Raw genomic sequence first — 13,938 nt, forward strand, 5'->3', positions numbered from 1 at the left:
TTTATTTTTTATTTTGAGACAGGGTCTCACTAAGTTACTTAGGGCCTCACTAAGTAGCTGAGGCTGGCTTTGAACTTGCAATCCTCTTGCTTCAGCCTCCTGAGCCACTGGGATTATAGGTGTATGCCACCACCTGGCTTGCTTCCTTTTCAAATGTTTCTTCCACTAGACTTTGCTGTTTTCCTATGCTTGATGCATAGTGGGACTCAAATATTAATAATGAATTAATGGATTCTATCCAAAGTTAAATCAGTGCTTAGTCCCATGACAATAGATTCAATGCATATTCCACTCCCTCTCCTACTGAAAGAAACAACTCAAAATTTTGGAGCACTAGACTGCCTTTTTTTTTTTTAGTTGTCAATAGATCTTCTATTTAATTATTTATATGTGGTGCTGAGGATCTAACCCAGGGTCTCACATATGCCAGGCAAGTGCTCTATCACTGAGCCACAACTCCAGCCCCACTAGACTGCTTTTGATCACAGGGTCCAATCAAGAATCATGGTTATAGCTTGTTTTTAGTGAACGGTAATGGGAATGATGAATGAATAAATGAGCAAGTCACCCTGGTTTTCTCATGAGTCTCATGAGAAAAATATTTAAACAATAGGTGGTTTAGTCACAAGTTGACTCTACCTCTAAAAGCTTCCTAGCAAGTTAGTTCTGAATAGAGATTTTTCCAGAATTCATTAGAGTGATGTCATCTTCCTGTCTCCAAGCTGTTTGAAAAACTGAGTGACATTTTTTTGCTTTTTTCTATATGAAAATAAGATGCAATTAGATTCACCATTACTTGGTAAATACTGATAAGATTGAGAAGTTCTTAAGGATTACAGTACAAATGTTTAGGAAAGTGTCTACTACAAGCTAAGTCTCTAATAAATGGTAGTAAATATAGGAAATGTGTCTCTATATATGAGTATAATCAAATATCACGTTATTTAAGACACAGGAGATGTTTCCAAATGAATATAGGGAATTTTTAAACTTTCTATACCAATTCTGTCTGCAGAAGAAACATCACAGAAAATTCTGAAAAACTACTTAGAAGTAGAGATTTGACCTCCCTAACTGTGCATGCTTTCTTCTTCCCCACTCTGAATACGGTATGTTAAAGAAGATGGGCAAGTTAATAAAATTCAATAAGATATTTAACAGTTTCTGATGCATCCCAACTGAGAGTTTCTCAGAATTACTATTTTAACATCCATGGGATTTTTTATTAGGCTTTAGTAAATCTATTTGATATTTTAAAATTAAATCACACACTAAATTGCAGCATTGCACACTTAATTTCAGTCCCTCTATACATGGTGGGTATTTACTCCAAATGACCTATCACATTGAATAAAGATCGTTTTCTAAGACTTTTTTTTTAAAGCCTCTCACTAGTGTCTGCTGAATTAGTGGTCAAATACTAAGCCATAAAAATCATCCATGAGAAGCTGGGAACACACACCCCAAGATGGAATAAGCTTGGTAATCATCTTGACAGGGGCGAAATTGAAGTAAGAGACCTTGCTTAATCCACTGAACCAAACGTAAAGAAGTGTGATAAAGACGCTGCCCTTCAGTTCTGTACTCAACCAGACACTCCTATCTGGGGTGCAGGAAGTAGAGTCACCAGAAGCAGCCTCACCCCATGTGGTGGTGGTCTGAGCTTTGAACCAGCTTTTGAACCAGCTGGCACCCAGTCCTTACTTGGGCACGGGTACAAATCTAAGATCTACTCTTAGACACAGATGCATTGGCACAAAATCTGTCCTTAGGCCCAGGAACTGGGACTTTTGTCTACATTTGCATAACATTTCATTCCAGAAAAGTGACTAAATGGGAGAGGGGGGCATATTTTTTGATAAAATGCCGCAGGCAGAGGAGGAAGAATTCAGACATTTTAGCATCAGACCTACAGTTTCATGTAGCAAATTTCTGGAAGAATATATGCCACATTGTTAATAGTAGTTATCTTAGAGAAAGGATTAGTGGAGTTCTTTTTTTTTAATTGTGCATGTCTATAATTTAAATTTCTAAAAGTGTATATTATTTATATGATCAGAGAAAAATAAAAACATTTGGAAAGCAAAAGAAATGCTATACTTGTAATTTATCTGGTAGCAATCAATTCCTGGATCTTTACTTTTAGACCCCTGAAAAGGAAATTGGGAGTTTCTCCCCTTTGATTTCCACTTGGGAGGAATAGGCCGTCATTCCTTTCACAAATGGTAAATGATCCCTTGTCTTCTTTATGAATAAATGCCTGACAAAGTCGATTTGTCTGGTGTTCAAAGGGAGACTGAATCACATGTATAAGATAAAGACTTCTGGTTCATGTTCAATAAAACAGAATATTCTTTAAATCAACAGTGCTGGGTAAAATGATTTCATTAACAGAAACATTTGGCCAAGATAGTGGATGGTGCTTTTCACCTGCCATAGCAATTAAAATGCCCTTAAGAAAATATCATTGAGATAAATTATGGTTCTTTATTCAGAGCTCATCAGAAAAGACCTAATTTATTGCATTGACTATAACTTGTTAAAAACTCTGTTTGAAAGCTAATACCATGATAAATTTTAATCATGTGGATAGAACTAGCTTCAAAGCTATATTAATTATACATTTAAGCTCTACATACAAACTCATACATTGCAGTACACCCAGAACATGTAAAATATAGTCTGAACCAAATTAAAATATGCCAATTTCCTCAGCAGTTATTTGCTTTTGATATACTGCAGTTATTTCAGTCCAGTCTTTACAAACATTAAATTATTGCTGTACTTTCTTAGTTGGTTTGCTTCTGTAGAGAGAGCTCCATGCTCTGGTTAGATTTCTGGCAAGTTTTTTACTTCTGCAGAATACAAAGTAGATATTCAGAATGCCTTTCTCCATTCAAGATAAGCACTTTAGTAAAAGAAGTGAAAGTTGCTAGCAAGTATTACCTTCTTGCCCCAAGGACTACCAGCTATGTCCACGCCACAATTCCTACTCACGCATTCCTCTGATTACTTTCAGGATTTTCATCCCTAGCATAAGGAACACAGAGTCACCAGAGTCCTGGTAAGTACAGGCAAATTTTCCCAGCCTGAGACACAGCCTTCGCCACTACACTGAACTGTTACCAATTTGCAAAAAAGGAGCTTCAGGAGCTATAAATAGACATATTACTTCCTTCACTGAGAAAGTCTTGGTACAAAGCAAGGAGAGCTAAACTGAGTGGTATGCTTAATGTTGTAGTGACTATTATATATAATTCACTACATTAAAAAATTCAAGTGGGTCAGGCATGATGGCACACACCTGTAATCCCAGCTACCTAGGAGTTTGAGGCAGGAGGATTGCAAGTTTAAGGCCAGCCTCAGCAATTTTGTGAGACCTGCCTTGTAGCTCAGCAGCAGCATACCCCTAGATTTAATCCCCAGTACCACAAAAATTAAAACTAAAAACTAAAAATTTATAGATTAAAAATTCAGCTTTAACACCTCTGTCTTTCATCTTGTTTCCTAGCTTCACTTCTTGGAAGTGACCATCTTTACCAGTTTACAGATATTCATTGCACACAAAAGCATTGTATTGATTGCATTGTTGTTGTTTTTTTCCTACATGTTTACTTGCATAACTGAGACAAGTACCCTTTGGGCTATGTCATGTATTGCAAACAAATATTTTTCCTGTTTTATCATTTGTGGGATTATCTTTGTTTATGGTATTCTAATGTCATGAAAATTTTATTTTAATTACATGTGGTCAAATTTATCTTTCTTTTCATTTATGATTTCTTAGTTTTGGATAAACCTTAGAAAGTTCTTCCTAACACAGGCATACACATCACCTGTGTTACATATATATATATATTTCCCCCTAGAATACTTATATATTTTTTTAATTTAAATCCTTGAAACATCTGGAATTTTGTATTAGTAATGAGGTAAATATCCAAAAATAAATTTGTATGTTCCAGATGACTATCCAATTGTTCCAATACCAATGGTTAAATAATACAAGACTGACCCACTGATTTGTCATTACATTCTATGTACTAACATCTGATACCTATTTGAGTCTGCATACAGACTTCATCTGCTCTTCCATTTGTCTAGCTGACAATTTGTGCAATAATTACTATAGTTCTTTATTTTAAGATGTAGTAGTCGTGTTAGTTTGGCTTTTCTTTTCCTAGAATTTTCTTGACTCTTTTTTCTTATTTTCCATGAACCAATCTTTCCATTTCCAAAAACAAAGGAACAGATAAACAATATTCTTACTTAAAAATTTATTGGTTAGAATTTAGTTTGTTATTTAAATTAGAAAGAAATGACACTTGAAACTTCCTTTTAAAAGTATGTATTTTCCATTTTTTTGTATAGATAGTCTGCATCTCTTGTTAGATTTATTTCTAGAAATTAATTTTTTGCTACTGCAAATGCAATCTTTTCTTCTATTATATCTTCCAGTTGGTTAGTGTTTGTACTCAATGAAAGCTGTTGATTACCATTTATTATTGCAGTCAGCTAGTTATGAATTATCCTATTGTTTGTTAGAGTTTTAGTTGATTCTTATGTATTCCATGTAAGCAAGTGTAAGATTTGCAAATAATGTTAATTTTATTTTCTTTTTTCAAATATACATATTTCACTTCTTTCAAATTGCATTGGCAATTATCTCAGAATTCTATTTTAAAAAGAAATGAGTATGGACATTTCTGGCTTTTTATTGACATTAATGGGAATTTTCCCAGAGTGTTTTCATTAAGCATGATGATGACTTTTAAAATTATTTATTTGTGTGTGTGTGTGTGTGTGTGTGTGAATGTGTGGTTCTGGAGATTTAACTCAGAGCCTCATACATGTGAGACAAGAGCTGTATCATTGAGTTGCACCCTGGCCTAATGCTGTCTTTTAGATGGTGATATTGAAATGTGTGCATGAAATCCTTTATGAAGAGTTTTTTCAGTAGTTGATGGGGTAGGAGATGACTTCTCTCGTTTGTTTTTTTATTAGTGAAATGGGTGAGCAGTTCCTAATGCTGATTCCACTTTCCCACTCCTGGGTTAATACCCTGCTATTACGCTTTCCAGGCTCACCGTCTGGGGACAGGGACTGATTTCCGTATGATGGCCAGGGTGGACCTCAAGGCCAGCAGTCGGAGGCTATCATGGACTACGTTCCTCACAGCAGTTTCTCTTGAAGGGGATTTGAGCAGCGCATTTCTCCAGCTACCATATGAATCAATAAAGGACTAGAAGTCAGAAAATCTAAGCTCCAGAACTGTGACTTCCGACAGCAGTCAGTATTATCTTAGGGAAGTAATGCTTTCTCCAAGCCTCATCTTATGGTTTGCTTGATACTATAATAACAGAGTAGTGAGCTAATGATTCTCATGGTATTTATTTTAATATTAGCTCTAAGAATAGTGTTTAGCACTTACTAATCACTGTTTAAGTATTGGTTGAAAGAATAATAAATGGGTGAGACTTTAGGAAAGAGAAGATAGAGTCCTTTATAAACATATGTAAAAAAAACTTTGAAATATGGATTCTGTCTATCCCTTATTGTCAACATCTGCCTTCCTCAAGTGCTTCAATTACAGAATGTAAAAGCTGCTTCAGTATATATGTCGACTTTTATAACTCCACATCTTTGTGCATGCAGATCCCTCTCCCTGGAATGATTTTGACCCTTCTGTGCCTGACAAAAACTCCCTACCACAATCCAGCTTCAATGTACTCTCTTCCAGAAAGACCTTATTTATTGGGGGTAGGAGGCAGAGCTGGTAATGGATCCCAGGGCCTCTCACATGGTAGGCAAGTACCTCACCACCGAACTATACCCACAGCCCCAGGAAGACATTCTTGACACCTCCCAGTTAGGGATGGTTTCTTCTCCCTCCTTTGAGTCCTCGCCGCATTGTGTTGGAATACCTATTATAGAACTTTCTTGTCCATAATAACCCATCTGTATATCTTCCTCCCCAATCCCCAGTAGATGATAGAACACCTTAAGAGATTTTTAACTAGTGAGCCCCAGTTGGGTTACAGGTATGGCAGAGTATTGATTTCTCTCATTTATTCTCAGTTTCTGGAGTACCTACAGAGTGAAGAAGCTGTCTCTGGCTACAGGCAATTTCATCCATTTATCCCGCTGAGAAAAACACATCTGCTAAGCATGACATGATTGGGAAAAGGGAAAAATCCCTGAAATGTAGCAATCCCAAATTATATGTCCTTGTACATGGGACACCTATGACAGAGACTGGTGCATAAATATTAACTATCCCTAAACTTATGCCTTTTGCCTCCTGAATGAATAAGGAAGCTGTCCCTGGTTTCAAATTGTTATTGAATCTTGGCATTCATGCTTACATAATATTTGATTAATATTTATCTTACTCACTAGAGTAAAATTCAGTGGAGATGGGACTATTTTTTTTTTCTATCGTTGTATCCCTAGCACATAGCACGATGCCCAGCTGGCCCAAAGGAAGGATTCAATAAGTATTTGTTGAATAAAAGAAAAATGAATAAACTATAAAATCCTTTTGCTTTAGGGGACTTAAAGTCCTTTCAGGGTTGTTATGCCCACATTGGGCCTGGCAGACCTGCCCTGCCCTCAACAGTTCCCAGGGGTAACTTCAGCCCATCCTTGCACAGTGCTTTCCACCTGCCCAGCTTTCATAGGGGTTGCTTGGTGCCCAATTATCTTGCATGTTCTCCATCTATCCAGTCATCAGAAGAGGAATAACCTAAGTAGGGACTAACTACTGGTCTCCCTCCTGGGGCAGAATTAGGTATCCTTATTACCCTGAGAACATGGCTGTGCATGAACTCGTCACATGACCCCTTCCTTGTTAATCTTGCCTTCTGCCACAATCATGGGCAAAATGACTGGCATATAATAGGTGAAAGCACCCAGAAACCATTCCAAATGTGGGAACTCATGCAAGAGATTCTATTAAGCAGACAGGCAGAGTGTCTGCCCGCAAGATGAGAGAGAGAGAGAGAAAATGAGAGCTAGCGAGAGAGTGAGTGAGAGAGAGGAGGAGAGAGGGAGGGGGAGGGAGGGGGAGAGAGGGGGAGGGGGAGGAGAGAGAAGAGAGTGAGAGGAGAGAGAGGAGAGAGAAGAAAGGAGAGAGGAGGAGGGGGGGAGGAGGGGGAGGGGGAGAGAAAATGGCGGTAGAGCCATTCTTAAGTACTCAAATTCTCAGGCTATTAACCATGGACCAATGGCTGCTGAGGAGGATCCGGGCTAACAATCTGGGTTGTAAAGTGGTGTGGGGGAGGGAGAATAGTGGCTGCAGCGAAATAGCAGATCTGATGCCAATAATAAGTACTTCTCAAATGTTGGTTAAACTGAACTCTAAGACCATTGCAAATGATCAATTAATCTACCAATTATCACACCAGATAACCATTAAGTCGTCTGATGTTTTCTACAGTCATTGCCATTAGTTCAGCAACGGGATTGGTGCTCAATGGGAATCAACAAAGGGCACAGGTGTTCCAGAACAGGTTAAAGCAGAGCAAGGATGGTGAGAAGGTAAAAGCTGCATTTCGAAGCTGAACTTTCTGAGCTTGAATCTCATCTTTTCTACTTGCCAAATGGTTGTTCTTGGGTAAGCTCTATGGGGGTACCGATTTTATCACTTGTAAAACAGAAATGATAATATATGTACCAGATTGTGTTTTTTTGAGGATTAGTGAAGTATATGCATTGGAAGAGCCTGGTACAGTCAGTGCTCATTGAATATCAGCTGAGATTATTTTTATTCTTAGAAACCCTTTCAGGGAGAAGGCCCAGACCCTGAAAGGTAGTAATAGCTGTCATTTGTTGATCATTTACTATAGGCCAGACAATCTGCTAAGAGTTGAGCATATATTATGTGAGGTTAAGTATCATTAAACCCTCATTTTACACATGAGCAACTGAGAATCTGGAGAGTTGAAGTAAGTGTAATTTAGTAGTAGGGCACTTGCCCAGTGAGTTCAAGACTGGGTTCCTTGGATTCTAGAACCATGCAAGGAAGAAAGAGAGAGGGAGGGAGGGATGGAGGGAAGAAAAGAGAAAAAGAAGAAAGGAAGGAAGAAAGGAAAAGAATGTTAGTTGCTGGAGCTGGGATCAATAATGAAGTGCCCAAATTCCCTTCTTTGTCCTCCTTTCCTCCCTCTGATGCTCTGTTTCCTTCATTGATACAAAAAAACTAATTTTGGCCCTAGAGGAACTGTAAGAGTTCCCCTCACACACCATCTCCAAGGGCTTGGGCAGGGCTGGGGTGGGAATGTTATAACCTCCTGGTAACAAAGTCTGGGAATTTTATGACATCAAGATGTGGCCTATGCAACATTAGAGCTGGAAGTTCTTAAAACATTTAATGCTTTATTTCCTCTCATTCTCTCCTGGGCAAGTTGATGCATTTTACTAAGAGGTACATTTAGAGACCTAGAGAGGTCATGTGGCATCAGGGAAAGGAAGAGAGTCTCTGGCATTTGTAATTTGCTGGGACAAAAAGAGACTCTTATTGAGAATAACAGCAACAATGAATTTTTTCTCTAGATGTGTTTAGTATAGTGAGAAAATAGCAAGGATTTGGGGTGGAAGCAACATTCAGAATGAAATGGGCTCTGGACTGGAGATTTTATTTGGCCCTGTCTCTGGGGTCCCCCTGGAGGCAGGATGAGTGAAGGAAGATCACAATGGCAGATTCATGGTGTATATCTAGCTCAGGCACTAATGACTTCCAATCCTGCACCTTCCACTTAGAAAATCTGAACAAAATCCTTAATTCTCTGTTCCTCATCTTTGAAGTAGCTTTGTTGGGGAGAATAAGTGAGACAATTGTAATATATGTAAAGCAATTGACACAGAATCTAATCAATGTAGTTATTATTAGAGTATAACTCACATGTTTTGCAATGACCTAAATTTTAACTACAAAACTAGTGCATGAAATGACGTTAATCTTTAATATGTGTTGACAATCACCAAAAATGTTTTTTTCATGAATTTAATCTCAGAATTCTTGGGGGACAAAAATCACATATGCTATGATGTTTTTCAGTATCTTCCTACCCTAATTATAGTTTCTTTTTTTGAATTTTTTTTTTTTTTTTTTTGGTACTGGGTATTTCATCTGACAATTTCTAGAAACAATTTATTCTCAACAGTTCATGGAACCTCCTCCAAAATAAACCATATTTTAGGCCACAAAGCAACTCTTAGCAAATACAAAAAAAGTTGATATAATTCCTTGCATCTTATCCTATTATAATAGAATGAGGATCCAAGATGGCGGACTAGAGGGAGGCTGCGTTCCTTGTTGCTCCGTAACTCCGGTTTCAAGCAAAGGATATCTGTTTCTTGGTGAGACAGTTTTGCTGCTTATTGATCCCCTGCTGTTTACCCAGTTTGTCTGCTGCGATGACCTACAGTCTGCCAGCATATCGACACATTTTGAGTGCAGATTGCTCACTGTCAGGCACCTATCATCCAACATTTACCTGCCTCTGGCTGGTCCATTGCCTGCCTCACACCTATCCATCACCCAACGCACGAGGTTCACCTCCCGAAATCCAACAACAGTCAGCAAACTGATCGCTGACCACCAGTGGAGCACCAGCTGCCTGCTGTTGCCTGGAAGTTCTCTGTCACAGTACCTCCAGGTTTGATTACACATAGCTGCCGCCTTTTTGACTCAACAGCCAGGCCCTGAAGGACCCCTGGCTGGACTGACTGAGCCTCGTCTCCAGGATCCCTCAGCCCGACCGATCACTCCCTGTCTCTGGGGCCCTCACATCAACTGACTGCTCCCTGCCGCCAAGACCCCCAGACCAACTGACTGCGCCCTATCACTGGGACCCTAGACCAACTGATTGCACCCGGCCTCCTGGATCCCACAACCACACCAAACACACCCAACCTCCAGGACCCCTGCCTGACCAACCGCATCTGGCCTCCAGGACCTCCAGCTAACCACGTCCACACCCTGAACTGCAGCTCCCCATTTGCCAACACATTTCCAAGCCAGAGTGGCCATCTTGGATAATCCTGGAAGCTGTAGCTCCGATCTTTAGGTGGGGCAAATCCCATCCTGAGACGCCTGCTGGAGACTTGAAGCTCATTGTCAGGTACCTCTCATGCATCAGGCTACTGAAGACTGGGAGGTTTCATTACTATCTGACTGTTATACTGTAGATTTTCTTTTTTCTCCTTATTGAAAAAAATTTAGTTTTTATTTCTTTACTTTTCTTGCTCTCTTTTCCTTTTGTTTACCTATTCCCTCAGAATTTCTTTCTTCCTTTTTAGCATGCTAACATCCAATTTCTTTTGATTACACTCTCACCCTTTCTATTATCTAGAACTTCTGTATATTCTTTTCTTATCTCATTAACAGCCACATTCTACATCCCTCTGCATCCCCTTTGTCCTCCATTAGAAACTGCAGATCTCATTGCAAATCTGTTTGTTTTATTGAAGATAATATTTTAACTCATTCTGTTTATTATGACAATTTTGTTATTGTCCCCATAGGGCTATTTGGTCTAGGATTGCATAGTGTCTGAATTGGGCACTGCTAATATTGATCTCCCCTTAAAGAAAGGGTTTTGGAAACCTATAGGACCACTATAAGCCTATAGGGGGAAATCTGCAATACCCCAGATCTGCGCTGCTAGAGGGGAAGAAACATGAACAACATGAAAAAACAAGGGAAGAAAATGATCCAAACAAATCTAGATTCTATATTAATAGAATCCAATGACAGTATGTTAGAAGAAATGTCAGAAAAGGACTTCAGATTATACATGATAAAGATGATTCGCGAAGCAAAGGATGAGACAAGAGAGCAAATGCAGGCAATGAATGATAATACCAATAAGCTGAAAGAGCACCTGCAGGAAGCAAAAGATCATTTCAACAAAGAAATAGAGATTCTCAAAAAAAAAAAAAAAAACAAACAGAAATCCTTGAAATGAAGGAAACAATAAACCAAATAAAAAACTCAATAGAAAGCATCACCAAAAGACTAGACCACTTGAAAGACAGAACCTCACACGATGAAGACAAAATATTTAATCTTGAAAATAAAGTCGCCCAAACAGAGAAGATGGTAAGAAATCATGAACAGAATCTCCAAGAACTATGGGACATCATGAAAAGACCAAATTTAAGAATTATTGGGGTTGAGGAAGGCACAGAGAAACAAACCAAAGGAATGCACAACCTATTCAATGAAATAATATCAGAAAATTTCCCAAACCTGAAGAATGAAATGGAAAATCAAATACAAGAGGCTTACAGATCACCAAATGCACAAAATCACAACAGATCCACACCAAGCCACATTATAATGAAAATGCCTAACATTCAAAATAAAGATAGGATTTTGAAGGCTGTGAGAGAAAAGCATCAGATTACATATACGGGGAGACCAATACGGATAGCAGCCGACTTCTCAACCCAGACTCTAAAAGCTAGAAGGGCCTGGACCAACATATTTCAAGCTCTGAAAGAACATGGTTGCCAACCAAGAATCCTATACCCAGCAAAACTAACCTTCAGATTTGAAGATGAAATAAAATCCTTCCATGATAAACAAAAGTTAAAGGAATTTACAAATAGGAAGCCTACACTACAGAATGTTCTCAACAATATATTCTATGAGGAGGAAATGAAAAACAACAATGGAGGTCAGCAAAGGGAGGAACGACCTTAGAGAAAAACCACTCAAAGGAGAAACCAAGCCAACTTAAAAACCAAAAATAAGCCATTACTGAATCATATTTCAATAATAACCCTGAACGTTAATGGCCTAAACTCCTCAATCAAAAGACATAGACTGGCAGAATGCATTAAAAAGAAAGACCCAACAATATGCTGCCTGCAAGAGACTCATCTCATAGAAAAAGACATCCACAGACTAAAGGTGAATGGATGGGATAAAACCTACCACGCACATGGACTCAGTAAAAAAGTGGGGGTTTCCATCCTTATATCAGATAAAGTGGACTTCAAGCCAAAGTTAGTCAGAAGGGATAAAGAAGGACATTTCATACTGCTTAAGGGAACCATAAATCAGGAAGACATAACGATAGTAAATATTTATGCCCCAAACAATGGTGCATCCCTGTACATCAAACAAATCCTATAATAGAATGAAATTAGAAATCAATGCAATGAAACCCTACATAAACTATATAAACACATGAAAATTAAATAATACACTTTTGAATTATTAACAGGTGATAGAAATCAGGGGAGAAATTTAAAACTTCTTGGACTCAAAAGAGCATTGCGATAAACAAGATTGATAAACCCTTAGTCCACAGACCAAAAGAAATCAAAGAGAAGATACAGATTAGTGAAATCTTCAATGAAAAAGGAGAAATCACCACAGACATCATAGAAATTCAGTGGATCATTAGGGACTATTTTGAAAATTTATACTCCAATAAATTAGAAATGGATACATTTCTAGAAAAATATGATGTGCCAAAACTGAATTGAGATGACATGGAAAATCTGAACATATCAATAACTTGTAGTGAGATAGAAATAGAGATTTAAAAACCTTCCTGCCAGGCATGATGGCACGTGCCTGTAATTCCTGAGACAGGATTATCACAAATTCAAGGTCAGCCTCAGCAATTTAGTGAGTTCCTAAGCAATTTATGGAGACCCTGTCTCAAAAATAAAAAATAAGAAGGGCTGGGGATGTGGCTCAGTGGCAAAGCATACCTGGATTAAATTCCTGGTCCTAAAAAAAACTCCAATAAAGAAAAACCCAGAACTAAATGGATTCTCAGCTGGATTCTACCAGACCTTTAAAGAACTAACACCAAGACTCCTCAGATTATTTCATAAACTAGAAAAGGATGAAACATTGTAAATTCTTTCTATGAAGCCAGTATCACACTCATACCAAAACCAGATAAGGACACATCAAGGAAAGAAAACTACAGACCAATATACCTTATGAACTTAGATGCAAAAATACTTAAAATATTAGCCAATCATGTTTAGCAATATATTAACAAGATCGTACATCATGATCAATTTGGTTTTATTTCAGAGACAAGAATGGTTTAACATATACAAATCAATAAATGTAATTCATCACATAAACAGAATTAAGGATTTTGTCACTTAGTCATATCAATAGTTACAGAGAAGGCCTTTGACAAAATTCAGCATTAAAAAACACTGAAGAAATTTGAGATAGAAGGAACTTTCCTCAACATCATAAAGGCTATATCGGACAGCTGGGCATGATGGCGCACACCTGTAATCCCAGCAGCTAAGGAGGCTGAGACCGGGGAATCATGAGTTCAAAGCCAGCCTCAAAAACTTAGTGAGGCCTCAAGCAAATTGTGAGACCCTGTCTCTAAACAGAATATAAAAAGAAGAGTAGGGATGTGGCTGGGTGTTTAAGTGCCCCTGGGTTCAATCCACTCATACCAAATAAAATAAAATGAAGTAAAAAAGGCTCTATACTGCAAAGTCTAAGCCAACATCATGGCTTAGATGGGGTAGATGGGGAAAAACTGTGAGCATTTTCTCTGGAATCTGATGCAAGAAATGGATGTCCATTCTGAGCACTCCTAGTCAATATAGTAGTAGAAATTCTAGCCAGAGCAATTAGTCAAAGGAGGGGAAAAAAAGGGATAAACACAGGAAAGGAAGGAGTCAAATTATCACTGTTTGCAGATAATACCTACAAGATCAAAAAACTTCACCAAAATACTGTTAGAGCTAATAAACAAATTTGGCAAAGTTTCAAGCTACAAAATCAGCATACATAAATCAATAGGTTTTCTATACATCAGCAACAAATCTGCTGAGAAAGAAATCAGGAAAACAATTTCATTCATGATAGCATTTAAAAAAAATTAAAAACTAGGGATAAATATGACCAAGGAAGTGAAACCTTAAAGAAAGAAATTG

General features: G+C 38.1%; 1 protein-coding gene across 5 annotated transcripts in view; it reads right to left on the reverse strand.

Moving 5' to 3' along the window:
- LOC306638214 (uncharacterized protein) overlaps positions 1 to 13,938 on the reverse strand; it is a 68,958-nt gene that overhangs the window by 17,599 nt on the left and 37,421 nt on the right. For 2 of the 5 annotated variants that reach the window (XR_013757413.1, XR_013757414.1), the window contains exon 1: positions 2,947 to 3,076. The exons of 1 other annotated variant lie outside the window; for it this stretch is intronic. The gene's annotated coding sequence lies outside the window, so the exon portion shown is untranslated. Of the gene's footprint in view, positions 1 to 2,946; positions 3,077 to 13,938 lie in introns of those variants that run through there. 2 more of the 5 variants (XR_013757409.1, XR_013757410.1) reach the window with 2 other exon arrangements.

Source organism: Sciurus vulgaris (assembly GCF_902686455.1).
Source record: "Sciurus vulgaris genome assembly, chromosome: 10".
In the NCBI taxonomy this organism is placed as follows: Eukaryota; Metazoa; Chordata; class Mammalia; order Rodentia; family Sciuridae; genus Sciurus; species Sciurus vulgaris.